This window comes from Sturnira hondurensis, unplaced genomic scaffold (assembly GCF_014824575.4).
Source record: "Sturnira hondurensis isolate 20B ecotype Veracruz unplaced genomic scaffold, ASM1482457v3 Scaffold0021765, whole genome shotgun sequence".
NCBI classification, from domain to species: domain Eukaryota; kingdom Metazoa; phylum Chordata; class Mammalia; order Chiroptera; family Phyllostomidae; genus Sturnira; species Sturnira hondurensis.
In genome coordinates this window covers 1,690,555-1,702,492 of record NW_028094396.1, presented here as the reverse complement: position 1 = coordinate 1,702,492, position 11,938 = coordinate 1,690,555, and positions in this window count along the sequence as shown.

Here is an 11,938-nt window from a genome sequence, read left to right as displayed (position 1 = left end):
ATTTAGTTGAAATTCCAGATTGGCCCTGGGAGGAGGAGTAACTTTCATTTACTCCTCTACCATCTTGGATCTCCACTTCTCACATGTATTTTAAATTTCTTGTTTAACTTTGGGTTGTGAACACATAATTCAATATACAGGTGATGTACATAGAATTGTAATTCTGAACATGTATAATATTATTACCCAATCTCATCCAATAAATTTAATAAAACAACAAATATAAAATCCACAAAAAATTCTTGTTTAATATCTGGCTTCTTGGTTCTACGTGTGGGCTTTGAGGGCAAAGACTGTATCTTGTTATGGTTGCATCCTTTGCAATTAGCAGAGTCAATGGCATATAATCCATGTGCAATAAACATCTGTTTAGTTAGTTACCACAGTAAAGGTTTTCAGAGAAGAAATAAATAACATTCATGACTTTGAGAATCTAAGATCATTTTATCTCTTTTCCTTTAGGCAGATCTCATTTCAATTCAAGGAGATGAGGATCTTTCTTCATTCTAAACTCCCCTAGAAAAGGAGAAACCATAACACTCTTCATAGTTCATCTTTGAGACCCATGTAAGGAACCTTTGGATAAATCTAACTTAAGTCCATTCTACTGCCTGATGTTACCTCCTTCTTCCTGACTATACATGTTACCAAACCTCTAGTTCTTTGCCAATAACCTTATTATAGGAAGTAACTTCCCACATCATTAATCATTTAACCTTGTTTCTTTGTTCCCTGCCCTAACAGACTCAGCCATTTTCTAGCTTTCACCTAGACAAAAGAGGCTTGTTTTCATTTGACATTCTACTCTATGAGCTTAGCATTTAGAAAATTAATGGCAAGGATTGGATCCTCTGGCTTGTGTGAGTGACATCAAAAATGCCATCATCACATATTTTTAAATGTTAATTTAGTTGCTTTTTGTGTGTGATGGGGTGCAGGTTTTTCAAAAGAGATATTGGCACATGTCCTGTTAAGTAAATCAGTGTTCTCCTGTCAACCATCTTATTTGATGGGAACAATACATTTGCATACTGACCCTCAGAATTCGTACCCATGTGGTTTCACAATAAAACATTAGTAATTGGCTGCTCTTTTGTTTTCTTTCCCATAGTATTCACCACTTGATGATGGAAAGGTCATACAAGTCCAGTTTACTCTCTGCATTTTTATGTGCTTCTTTCAGCAAAAACACTACCTGCACTAACCAAATGAGTCTAAAAGTGGACAAGATGAACCCATCACATTGGAGAAACATAATATTCTCCTTTTATAATACAGTTTTAAGAGCTCATTTTTACTGTCCACTCAGTATTTAAGCAAAATACTTTTAGGTTCAATAGTGATACAGGGGAGAGGTACTGGGAACAGCAAAGAATGGGAGAAATTTTTTTTTTATCAAAATCCATTCTTTCTTCCCAACCTTCCTTCCTCCTCTCAAACAAAAGTTGAGTGTGTCTGTTTCTTTTACACCCACCATAAGCTTTGAGCTTCGTAGGGAAGTGTTTCCTGTGAAATATCTGCTCCCTTGGAACCCTTCAGCTGAATCACCCCACTGGACTGGGAAATTGCTAAAGGATTTCTGCCTAAGCTGGAGGTGGGGAGGAGGGGGCTCATGGTTAGTTGAAACAGAGTAAAAGTAACATCTATTGTGAATGTGAACGTATTTCCTTCTCAGAATTTATTTTTTCCTTTTTCCTTCTTTCCTTTAAAAAAATGAAATTGTGGGCTCTGGCTGGTGTAGTTCAGTTGGTTGAGTACAAGCCTGTGAACCAAAAGGTTGCTTGTTTGATCCCCAGTCTAGGGCACATGCCTGGGTTTTGGGCCAGGTTCCCAGTAGTGGGCATGCTAGAGGCAACCACACATTGATGTTTCTCTCTCTTTCTCCCTCCCTTCCCCTCTCTGAAAATAAATAAATAAATAAAATATTTTAAAATAAAATTGTGGGTCCACAGCCTTATTCTCACAGAGACTCTGATGGGGGTAGTACTGTTCCCCTCTACCCTGCCCCCAGTTTCTCTGTGGCCTGTACTCTTTATTCCACCCACCATAGCTGCAAGCTCATAGAGAAAGCAGGTCTCTTATGCTTCAGGAACATAAATCACCCTTCCCTACTCTGAATGTAAGGCTTAGAAAGTGACAATAAAAGTAGCCAGCATTAGTTTAGCACTGACTAGATGCTAGGTACTATGCTGGGTACTTTTTATAAATTTTCTTCTTCCATTTTACAGATGAGAAAACCGAGTCTCACCAGGGTAAATAACTTGCCCAAGATCACATACATGAAGTGCCTGGGATTTGATGGCTAAATTTCTCAGCCATCAAATTCATTCATTTAATCAACAGATGTATCGGGAAACATTCAGGAACTGGGGATGCAGGAGTGGGAAAAAAGTAAAGAGACATAAAATACACAACAAAGCATATAATGTCAGGTGCTATGAAAAAAATGAAAATGGGAAAGGGATGGAGAGTAATGAGGAGGGGCTGCTCCTCTGTTCAAAGTGGTCAGGGATGGCCTCTGTGAGGGGGTGACACTGAAGCAGAGATGACCCTATGCACCTGCATTTTCACCCTGACACCCACAACCTGGTGATTTCAGGTAATGCCCCTAGGACTCTATATTTACACACCCTGACAGGTGTCTTTTAATTGAGATACCTCTGGAAACTGCATTTCATTTGGGAGACAAAGCTGGATCCTCCCACAGAAATATGTTAAATGTCTTCAGAAATATGCTTGTTGGTGCGTCTTCAGAGATGTCCAGTGGAAGCATATACTCACCAAACACAACATTTTACTTGGCAGATATGATAACAATGGCCAACATTTGCTGAGAACTTACTATACCATGTGTTGGACATGGGTCTAAGTGCTTTACAAGTACCAGTCAATTGAATGCTGTCAACTGTTCATACAGGGAGACTCTCATATTCAGCTCCAGTAGCCCCCTACCAGACACACACACAAATACTTCAAACAACAGAAATTTATTTTCTTCTATTTATGGAGGCCAAAAGTCCAAGATCAATGTGCAGGCAGGGTTGGTTTCTGGTGAGAACTCTCTTTCTGGCTTATAGATGGCCTCTCTGTGTCCTCACATGGTGGGAGTTGGGTGGAGGTGAGAGAGTTCAGCCTCTGGCATCTATTCTTATAAGGACACTAATCCCATCATAGAGGACACCTCATCTAAACCTAATTATCTCCCAAAGGTCCATCTCTGAATACAAGCACATTGGGGATTAGAACTTCAACAAAGAAATAGTAGGGGAATTCAATTCAGTCCATGTCAGAGATGCTACTATAATTCCCATTTTACAAATGAATGAACATGTACAAAGAGCTTAAGTCACTTGCCTAAGGTCACATGCAGTGGAATCAGTACCCAAACATTATCAGTTTGACATCAGAGCCCATGTGCTTTACTACTATGCTTTGCAGCTTCTCTCTGTGGGAAGGATGAACTGATCCATCATCCAGCAGGACTACTGGGAAAAGCACCTTAAACTCTTCACAGAGACGAGTGTATTCTTGACAGCTTTCAAAAATCGCCCCTTTAATATCTTCCTTGTTCAAATCATATGCTCTCCTTTCTCTTTAGATATTGAAGGAAATAGACTCAGACCATATTATACAGCAGAAAAAGTTTCTGCCTTAAAAAGAAAAACAAAATAAGACACTTATCCAACCAACTCCCCTGGTTCTGATTCTGTGAGCATCATGTAACCTTTTGGAAACAACTTAGCTTATTTTGTGGAGTGTCTTACACAGAATGTGCTGGCACTCAAACTTGAGTACCTTACCCTGTATTTTTCATTATTAACTAACACCTGTCTTTACAGTTGCTGTATCAGTCTGCTGTGCATTTGGTTAGCACGAGTCAGTCCCCAAGTCTCATCACCACTGGGGGCAAAGACAAAATATTTTCTGGGTCTCTAAAACGGAAGCCTTTTCCACACTCCATGTTGTTCTCATGTTGTGGTTGGCATGTTCCTCCTTTACACCTGATTTGCTCCAATGAAGGCATCCATTCACAAGGCTCATTTCCTTTGATTGGAGTTTGAATGATCATGGATTAGTGTGGCTTACTTCTACAGCTGTCTGACCTCATTATTTACATAGAGATCCTCATTTCACCCAATGCTGAACTATCAAAAAGACAACTCTAAACCTATAGACTCTATACACCATCGTAGGCTATTACAACAGCTCCCACACCTTTTTTATTCCATAAATAATAAAAGGTCTTTGGAGATTTCTAAGTTTCAAAGTAGCATGATCTATAACACATGCAGAACATACTAGACGTGGAGAGGCATATAAGAACATTATTGCACTATTACAAATCCAATCTATTTGCAGCACTGTAGCTACACCGACCCTGCCACCCCACGCAGTTTGGATCACTTACTTCTCTACATTCCCAATGCAATACCCTGGCCCAAGGCATTATTACTTCTCACCTCACTTATAATTGCCTCCTAACTAGTCTCCCTGCTCCCTCTTTTTCTCTCATTAAAATCAATTTTCTATGTGACAGCTAGATAATTTATTTTTATTTCTTTAAACAGCTTTGTTTTCATATAATTCACCTTTTATATATTCACCCATTTAAAGCATACAACTATGTGGGTTTTAGTATAATCACAGGATTGTGCAACCATCACCACTATCTAATTTTAAGGCATTTTCATTATCCCTCAGAAAATCCCATACTGGGAATTCTGGCCAAGATGAGGGCATAGGTAGATACACTTTGCCTCTTTGCAAACCCAAAAGGAGAACAATTTTAAACCAAAAAAACCCCACCCCTAAACCAAAACAACACAGAACTGCCAGAAAATCAGAGGTATGGAAGTCTGACAGCCAAGGAGTTAAAGAAGAAACATTCATCCTGACCAGTAGGAAGGGCAGAGATGGGTAGCAGGGGTGGAGAGGAATTACTGCAAAGCACCAGCTGGAAGACCAGAGCTGGCAAAGTGGTGGCTGGAGGACCAGGCAGTCCCACATTTGCATGCAGATAAACAGGGAGGAACAACTGGGGAGCAAGACAGACTGCACAAACCAGGGTTCCTATGCAGGGAAGTAAAGCCTCAATACCTCTGACAGTGAAAACCTGTGGGGGTGCCGCAGCGGGAGAAACTCCCAGCTTTACAGGAGAGTTCACTGGAGGGACCTACAGCATCCTAGAATGTACACAAACCCACCCACCTGGAATCAGCACCAGATGGACCCAATTTGCTTGTGGGTAGCAGGGGAAGTTACTGAAAGCCAGCCAAGAGCCAAGCAAGCTGCATTGTTCCATCTCTGACCCATCCCCCACATAGAGTTCCACAACACAGCTACATGGATTGCCCCACCCTATTGAATACCTAAGACTCTGCCCCTTACAAAATAACAGGTGTGCCAAGGCAAAGAAATATGGCCCAAATGAAAGAACAGATCAAGGCTCCAGAAAACATACAACTGAGGGAGGAAGAGATAGCCAACCTATCAGATGCAGAGTTTAAAACACTAGTAATCAGGATGCTCACAGAAATGGTTGAGTATGGTTGCAAAATAGAGGAAGAAGTGAAGGCTATGCAAAGTGAAATAAAAGAAAGTGTACAGGTGACTAACTGACAGGATGGAAATCAAGACTTAAATCAATGATTTGTAGCAGAAGGAAAAATTAATATTCAATCAGAACAGAATAAAGAAACAAAAATTCAAAAACTTAGGAGAGGCTTAGGAAGCTCCAGGACAACTTTAAACATCCCAACATCTGAATTACACAAGGTTCCGAATCAAACGAAGAAGAGGGAGAGCAAGAAACTGAAAACTTATCTGAAAACATAACGAAGGAGAACTTTCCTAATCTAGAAAAGGAAATAGACTTCCAGGAAGTCCAGGAAGCTCAGAGTCCCAAAAAAGTTGGAATTGAGGTAGCACACATCAAGGCACATCATAATTGCATAATTACATTACCCAAGATGAAAGATAAGGAGGGAATCTTAAAAGCATCAAGAGAAAAGGAGACAGTTACTTACAAAAGAGTTCCCATAAGATTATTAGCTGGTTTCTCAAAAGAAACCTTGCAGGCAAGAAAGGGTGGGAAAGAAGTATTTGAAGTCATGAAAATCAAGGAACTACATCCAAGATTACTCTATCCAGCAAACCTATCATTTAAAATGGAAGAGCAGATAAAGTGCTTCCTAGATAATGTCAGCTTAAGAGTTCATCTTCGCCAAGTCCTTATTGTTTGAAATGTTAAATGGACTTACCTAAGAAAAAGAAGATGATCAAAATTCTGAACAGTAATAGGACAACAAACTCACAACCATCATCAACTGAACCTAAAAAAACAAGAATAAACTAAGGAAACAGCTAGAACAGAAACAGATTCACAGAAATTGAGATCACTTGGAGGGTCATCAGTGGGGAGGGGGAGGGGAGAGAAAAGGGGAAAGGTACAGGGAATAAAGCGTAAACGGTAGGTACAAAATACACAGAGGGAGGTTAAGAATAGTATGGGAAATGGAGAAGCCAAAGAACTTATATGTGGGAAATATGGACATGAACTAAGGTGATGGAATGCTGGTGGAAGGGGGTGCAGGGTGGAAGGGAATAAAGAGGAGGAAAAAAATGGGAATACTACAGCAGCATAATCAATAAAAAATATTTTTTGAAAGAAAACCCCATGCCCATTTAGCATTTATTCTCCTTTCCTCCTTTTTCCTAGCCCCTGGAAACCATGAATCTACTTTGTGCATCTATAGATTTTCCTTTCTGGACATTTCTTATAGATGGAATCACACAGTAAGTGGCTCTTTGTGTTTTACTTCTTTCACTTTTCATTTCTTTTTATGGCCAGATAATATTCCATTATACAGATATATCACATTTACATTTCCACCAGCAGTTTATGAGGGCTCCAGTTTCTCCACATCCCTCATCAATATTTATTGTTGTCTATCTTTTTTATTATAATTATCCTAGTGGGTGTAAAGTGCTCTGTCATGGTTCTTTTTTTTTTCATTTTTTCTTTTCTTATTTTTTCAATATGTTTTATTGATTATGCCATTACAGTTTTCCCATTTACCCCTCCTTTATTCCCCTCCACCCTGCACACCCCCTCCCCCACCATTCCCCCACTTTAGTTCATGTCCATGTGTCATTAGTTCTTTAGGTTCTACATTTCCCACACTTCTCTTGCCCTCTCCCTATTTTCTCCCCATCATCTATGCTACTTATTCTCTGTACCTTCTCCCCCATTCTCCTCCTCCTACTCCCCTGTTGCTAACCCTCCATGTGATCTCCATTTCTGTGGTTCTGTTCCTGTTCTAGTTGTTTGCTTAATTTGCTTTTGTTTTAGGTGTGGTTGTTAATAACTGTGAGTTTGCTGCCCTTTCACTGTTCCTATTTTTATCTTCTTTTTCTTAGATAAGTCCCTTTAACATTTCATATAGTAAGGGCTTGGTGATGATGAACTCCTTGAACTTGACCTTATCTGAGAAGCACTTTATCTGTCCTTCCATTCTAAATGAAAGCTTTGCTGGATAGAGCAGTCTTGGATGTAGGTCCTTGCATTTCATGACTTGGAAGACTTCTTTCCAACCCCTTCTTGCCTGTAAGGTCTCTTTTGAGAAATCAGCCGACAGTCTGATGAGAACTCCTTTGCAGGTGACTGTCCCCTTATCTCTTGTTGCTTCTAGGATTCTCTCCTTCATTTTCATCTTGGCTAATGTAGTTATGATGTGCCTTAGTGTGTTCCTCTTTGGGTCCACCTTCTTTGGGAGTCTCTGAGCTTCCTGGATTTCCTGGAAGTCTATTTCCTTTGCCAGACTGGGGAAGTTCTCCTTTATTATTTGTTCAAATAAGTTTTCTACTTGTTGCTCTTCCTCTTCTTCTTCTGGTACCCCTATAATTCGGATGCTGGAATGTTTAAAGATGTCCTGGAGGTTCCTAAGCCTCTCCTCATTTTTCTGAATTCTTGTTTCTTCATTCTTTTCTGTTTGGTTGTTTTTTTCTTCCTTCTGGTTCACTCCATTGGTTTGAGTCCTAGTTTTCTTTCCATCACTATTCGATCCCTGTGCATTTTCTTCATTTCCCTTAGTGTAGCTTTCATTTTTTTCATCCAATTTGTGACTAAAATCAACCAGTTCTCTGATCATCCTGATCACCAGTATTTTGAACTGTGCATCTGCTAGGTTGGCTATCTCTTGGTTGCTTAAAAGTATTGGCTCTGGGGCTTTGATTTGTTCTTCTGCTTGAGCCATTATGTTTTGGTCTGTTTGCACCCGTTATGTATGAGGGGCAGAGCCTTAGGTGTTCACCAGGGCAGGGCAACCCATGTTGTTGGGTGTGGGGGCAGGGTCAGAGAGGGAGTATGGCCCTTGTTTTCCACTCTCTCGAATTTCAGTCCCCTCTTCCACTTCCCACAAACCAGTACCTTTTCAATTGGTGCTTTTAGGCTTTATTTCCTGTTGCTGGGGCCCTGGGTTGCGCGGTCTGTCTTGCTGCCATTTTTGCAGAGGTGTTCACCAGGGCGGGGCAACCCAGTAGCTGGGTTGTGACCGGGGGCAGGGTAAAAGAAGGAGCAATGGGATTTGTTCTGCTCTCTCTCGGATTTCGGTCCCCTCTACCACTTCCCACAAGCAAATTGGACCCTTCTGGTGCTGGTTCCCAGGTGGGTGGGCTTGTGTACATTCTAGGACCCTGTGGGTCTCCCCAACGAACTCTCCTGTGAGGCTGAGAGTCCCCCAGCACCTCAACTTCTGCAAGTTTTTTCAATTGGTGCTTTTAGGCTTTATTTCCCGTTGCTGGGGCCCGGGGTTGCGCGGTGTGTCTCACCGCCCATTTTTTTCCTGGTTAATCTGTGGGCGAATATGTGTCCATGGTCAGCCAGCCACCTTGTGCTCCTTAGTGGGTTTGCTGTTTTTTTCCCCGCACCCAGTGGCCAACCACCACCTTTTCCTGCAGGGACCCCTCTCTGCTGGCTGCCAACTCCGCCTCTTTTACCAGTATGGATGAATGGTTTGTTGTTGTCAGACTTTAGTACAGTTCAATTTTCTGTCTGTTCTGGTTGTGTTTTTGTTTCTAAATCTTTGTTGTCCTTAAATTTGGTTGTGTGAAGAGGTACAGTATTTCCACCTACGCCTCCATCTGGGCCAGAAGTCCTCTCTCGTGGTTTTAATCCGTATTTACTTGATGACAAATGATGATGAGAATCTCTTGATGTATTTATTGACTTTTTGTATATCTTCTTTGGAGATGTGTCTATGTAGCTCCTGTTAGAAATGTGTGAGAGCCCTGGCTGGTGTAGCTCAGTGGATTGAACACCAGACTGGGAAGCAGAGGGTTGCTGGTTTGATTCCCGGTCAGGGCACATGCCTGGGTTGCAGGCCAGGTTCCCTGGTGTGGGGAGCACAAGAGGCAACCACACATTGATGTTTCTCTCCCTCTCTTTCTCTATCCCTCCCACTGTCTAAAAATAAATAAATAAAATCTTAAAAAAAAAGAAATGTGTGAGAAGTAGAGGTGGCAGGAACCAGGTGATCTGATCCAAGTGCCTTTATTTGATGGTGGGCTGAGTCAACTTCAGCAATGGGGGAAGGCAAGACTGGGGTTTTTAAAAGAAAATGTGTGGAGTTTGTGAGAGGATATGGGAAGGGTTAGTTTCTTCTTCTTCCAGGTGAGTACTACAGGGTTCCAAGATGTAAGCCTGGACAGTGGGTTAGGTAAAGGGCTGGGCTGTCCGCAGGTACAGGAGGGTCAGTCTGATCATGGGCCATTGTGGCTGATGCCAGATGTCTATTGTGTGTGGTGGGAGAGAGTTTCAATTAAGCCTTGGGTTATCAAGTGAGTTGGGATAACTGAGTCATGAGCAGTCCAGTGGGTTGGAAACTGGCCTGACTTGGTCATGAGCAGTCTGGGGGTCAGGGATCTGGCCTGAACCTTTCAGCTCCTTTACTCATTTTTGAATTGGCTTAATTTTTAAAATTGAATTTATTTGGGTGACATTGGTTAATAGGTTTAATTACTTTTTAAATAATGAGCTGACAGAACTTTTTATATATTCTGGATATAAGTCTCTTATGAGATATGTGGTTTGCAAATATTTTTCTCCTATTCTGTGGGTTTTTTAAAACTTTCTTATTGGTATTGGTTGGAGCACAAAAATTTTTAATGTTCATAAAGTCCCATCTATGTATTTTTTCTTTTGTCACTTATACTTTTTGTCACTTTGATGTCATATCTAAGAAGTCTTTGCCTTTCCCTAGGTCATAAAAATTTACTCTGATGTTTTTCTTATAGTTTTGCCTCTTATATTTATGTCTTTGACCCATTTTGAATTAAATTTTGTAAATGATGTGAGGTAAGGATGCAATTTCACTCTTTTGTATGTGGATATCCAGTTGCCGCGGCAACATTTGTTGAAAAGACTAGAGAGATATTTTTTAAATATAGATTGGATCACAACTCTCTTCTGATTAAAACTTTCAGTGATTTTTCTATTGAACTTACAACAAAATAGCAATTTCTCTGCTTATGATTTCACTCTCATTCATACCACTTTGTCTTTTGTTCATCATGCTCTAGGCCCCCAGGTGCCTCATTTCTCAGAATAAGTAAAAATTGCTTTTTTTTTAGCTTCCTCATCTTTCTTTTTAAAATAGTGTCTCTTCATAGATTTTTTTTTTACTATTCTTCTCAAGTAGGTTTCCATCCATCCCATTTATTTGTTATATGTTCTACTTTTATTTTCTTTATAGCCTCAATTATCTGTATATTCTTATTTATTGTGCTGCTTTATTTTTTTTACTTTGAGTAATATTTCTTAGCACCTACCATACTGTTTTGTATATGCTATAAATTCAATTCACAAATGAAGTTGTTAGAAATGAGAATTTACAATTATAGGGGACATTAAAAATCATTTGGTCAACCAGGTTTTTAAAAAAAGATTTTATTTATTTTTAGGACTTCTGGTCAAGATAGAGGTGTAGGTAAATGTGGATCATCTCCCTACACAACCACAGGAAAATTACAGCTAAACTGCAGGACAAATATTATTCAGCATCATGAGATAATTGAGCTGGATGGAAGTCCAACAACTAAGAATTAAAGAAACCACATTCATCTACACACGTAGGAGGGATGGAGGGGAGATGTGGAGACATGGAACCAGCTGGTCTCAAACCCACATGTGGTGGATATAAAATGGAGGGATATATCAGGAATGAAGAATCCCAGTCCCACACCAGAACACCCAACCCAGGGTTCCAGTACCAGAAAGATAAGTCCTCATAACTTCTTGCTATAAAAACCATTGGGGGTTGGTCAGCAGAAGAAACCACAGGGTTCTCAAGCCTCTCCCTTTAAAGAGCCTTGTAATGCACATGGATTTATTCAGACTCATTCCCACTGGGGTCCAGCACTGGGGCAGCACCTTGAAAGGCACCAGTGTCATATGGGGAGTAACCAAAAAGACTGGCATAAGGGCAGGAAGTGGGGGCAGCTTCTCCCTAGACAGAACTGCAGACAGTGGCCATTGTACCTTTTCTGAGCCCTCCCTCACATAGAACCACAGTGAGGCAGCACCATATCTGAATCTCCAACAACCTGGCTCACACAGTAAGCCCCACCCTGATGATTACCTAAGGTCCACGCCATCCAACTTATGGGCCATGCAAGCTGGTAACAGTGGCTTTTCCATATAAAGGGCTAGGTTAGGTGCAGGCTTCAGACCTTCCTAAATACACTCAAATAAGTAATAACTGAACCTGGGACCCATACCTTTCACTGAGTGGCCACAGGCCTGGCACTAGCAGCAGCCATCTGCAGATCACTTTATAGCTTACACCAAGGGGCCCCAGACAGAACACAGGGGAAGGCTACCTTGGTCTGCACCACCCAGGAAACCCCAGAGCCTGTGCACCCAGTGGACAGTTATAGACCA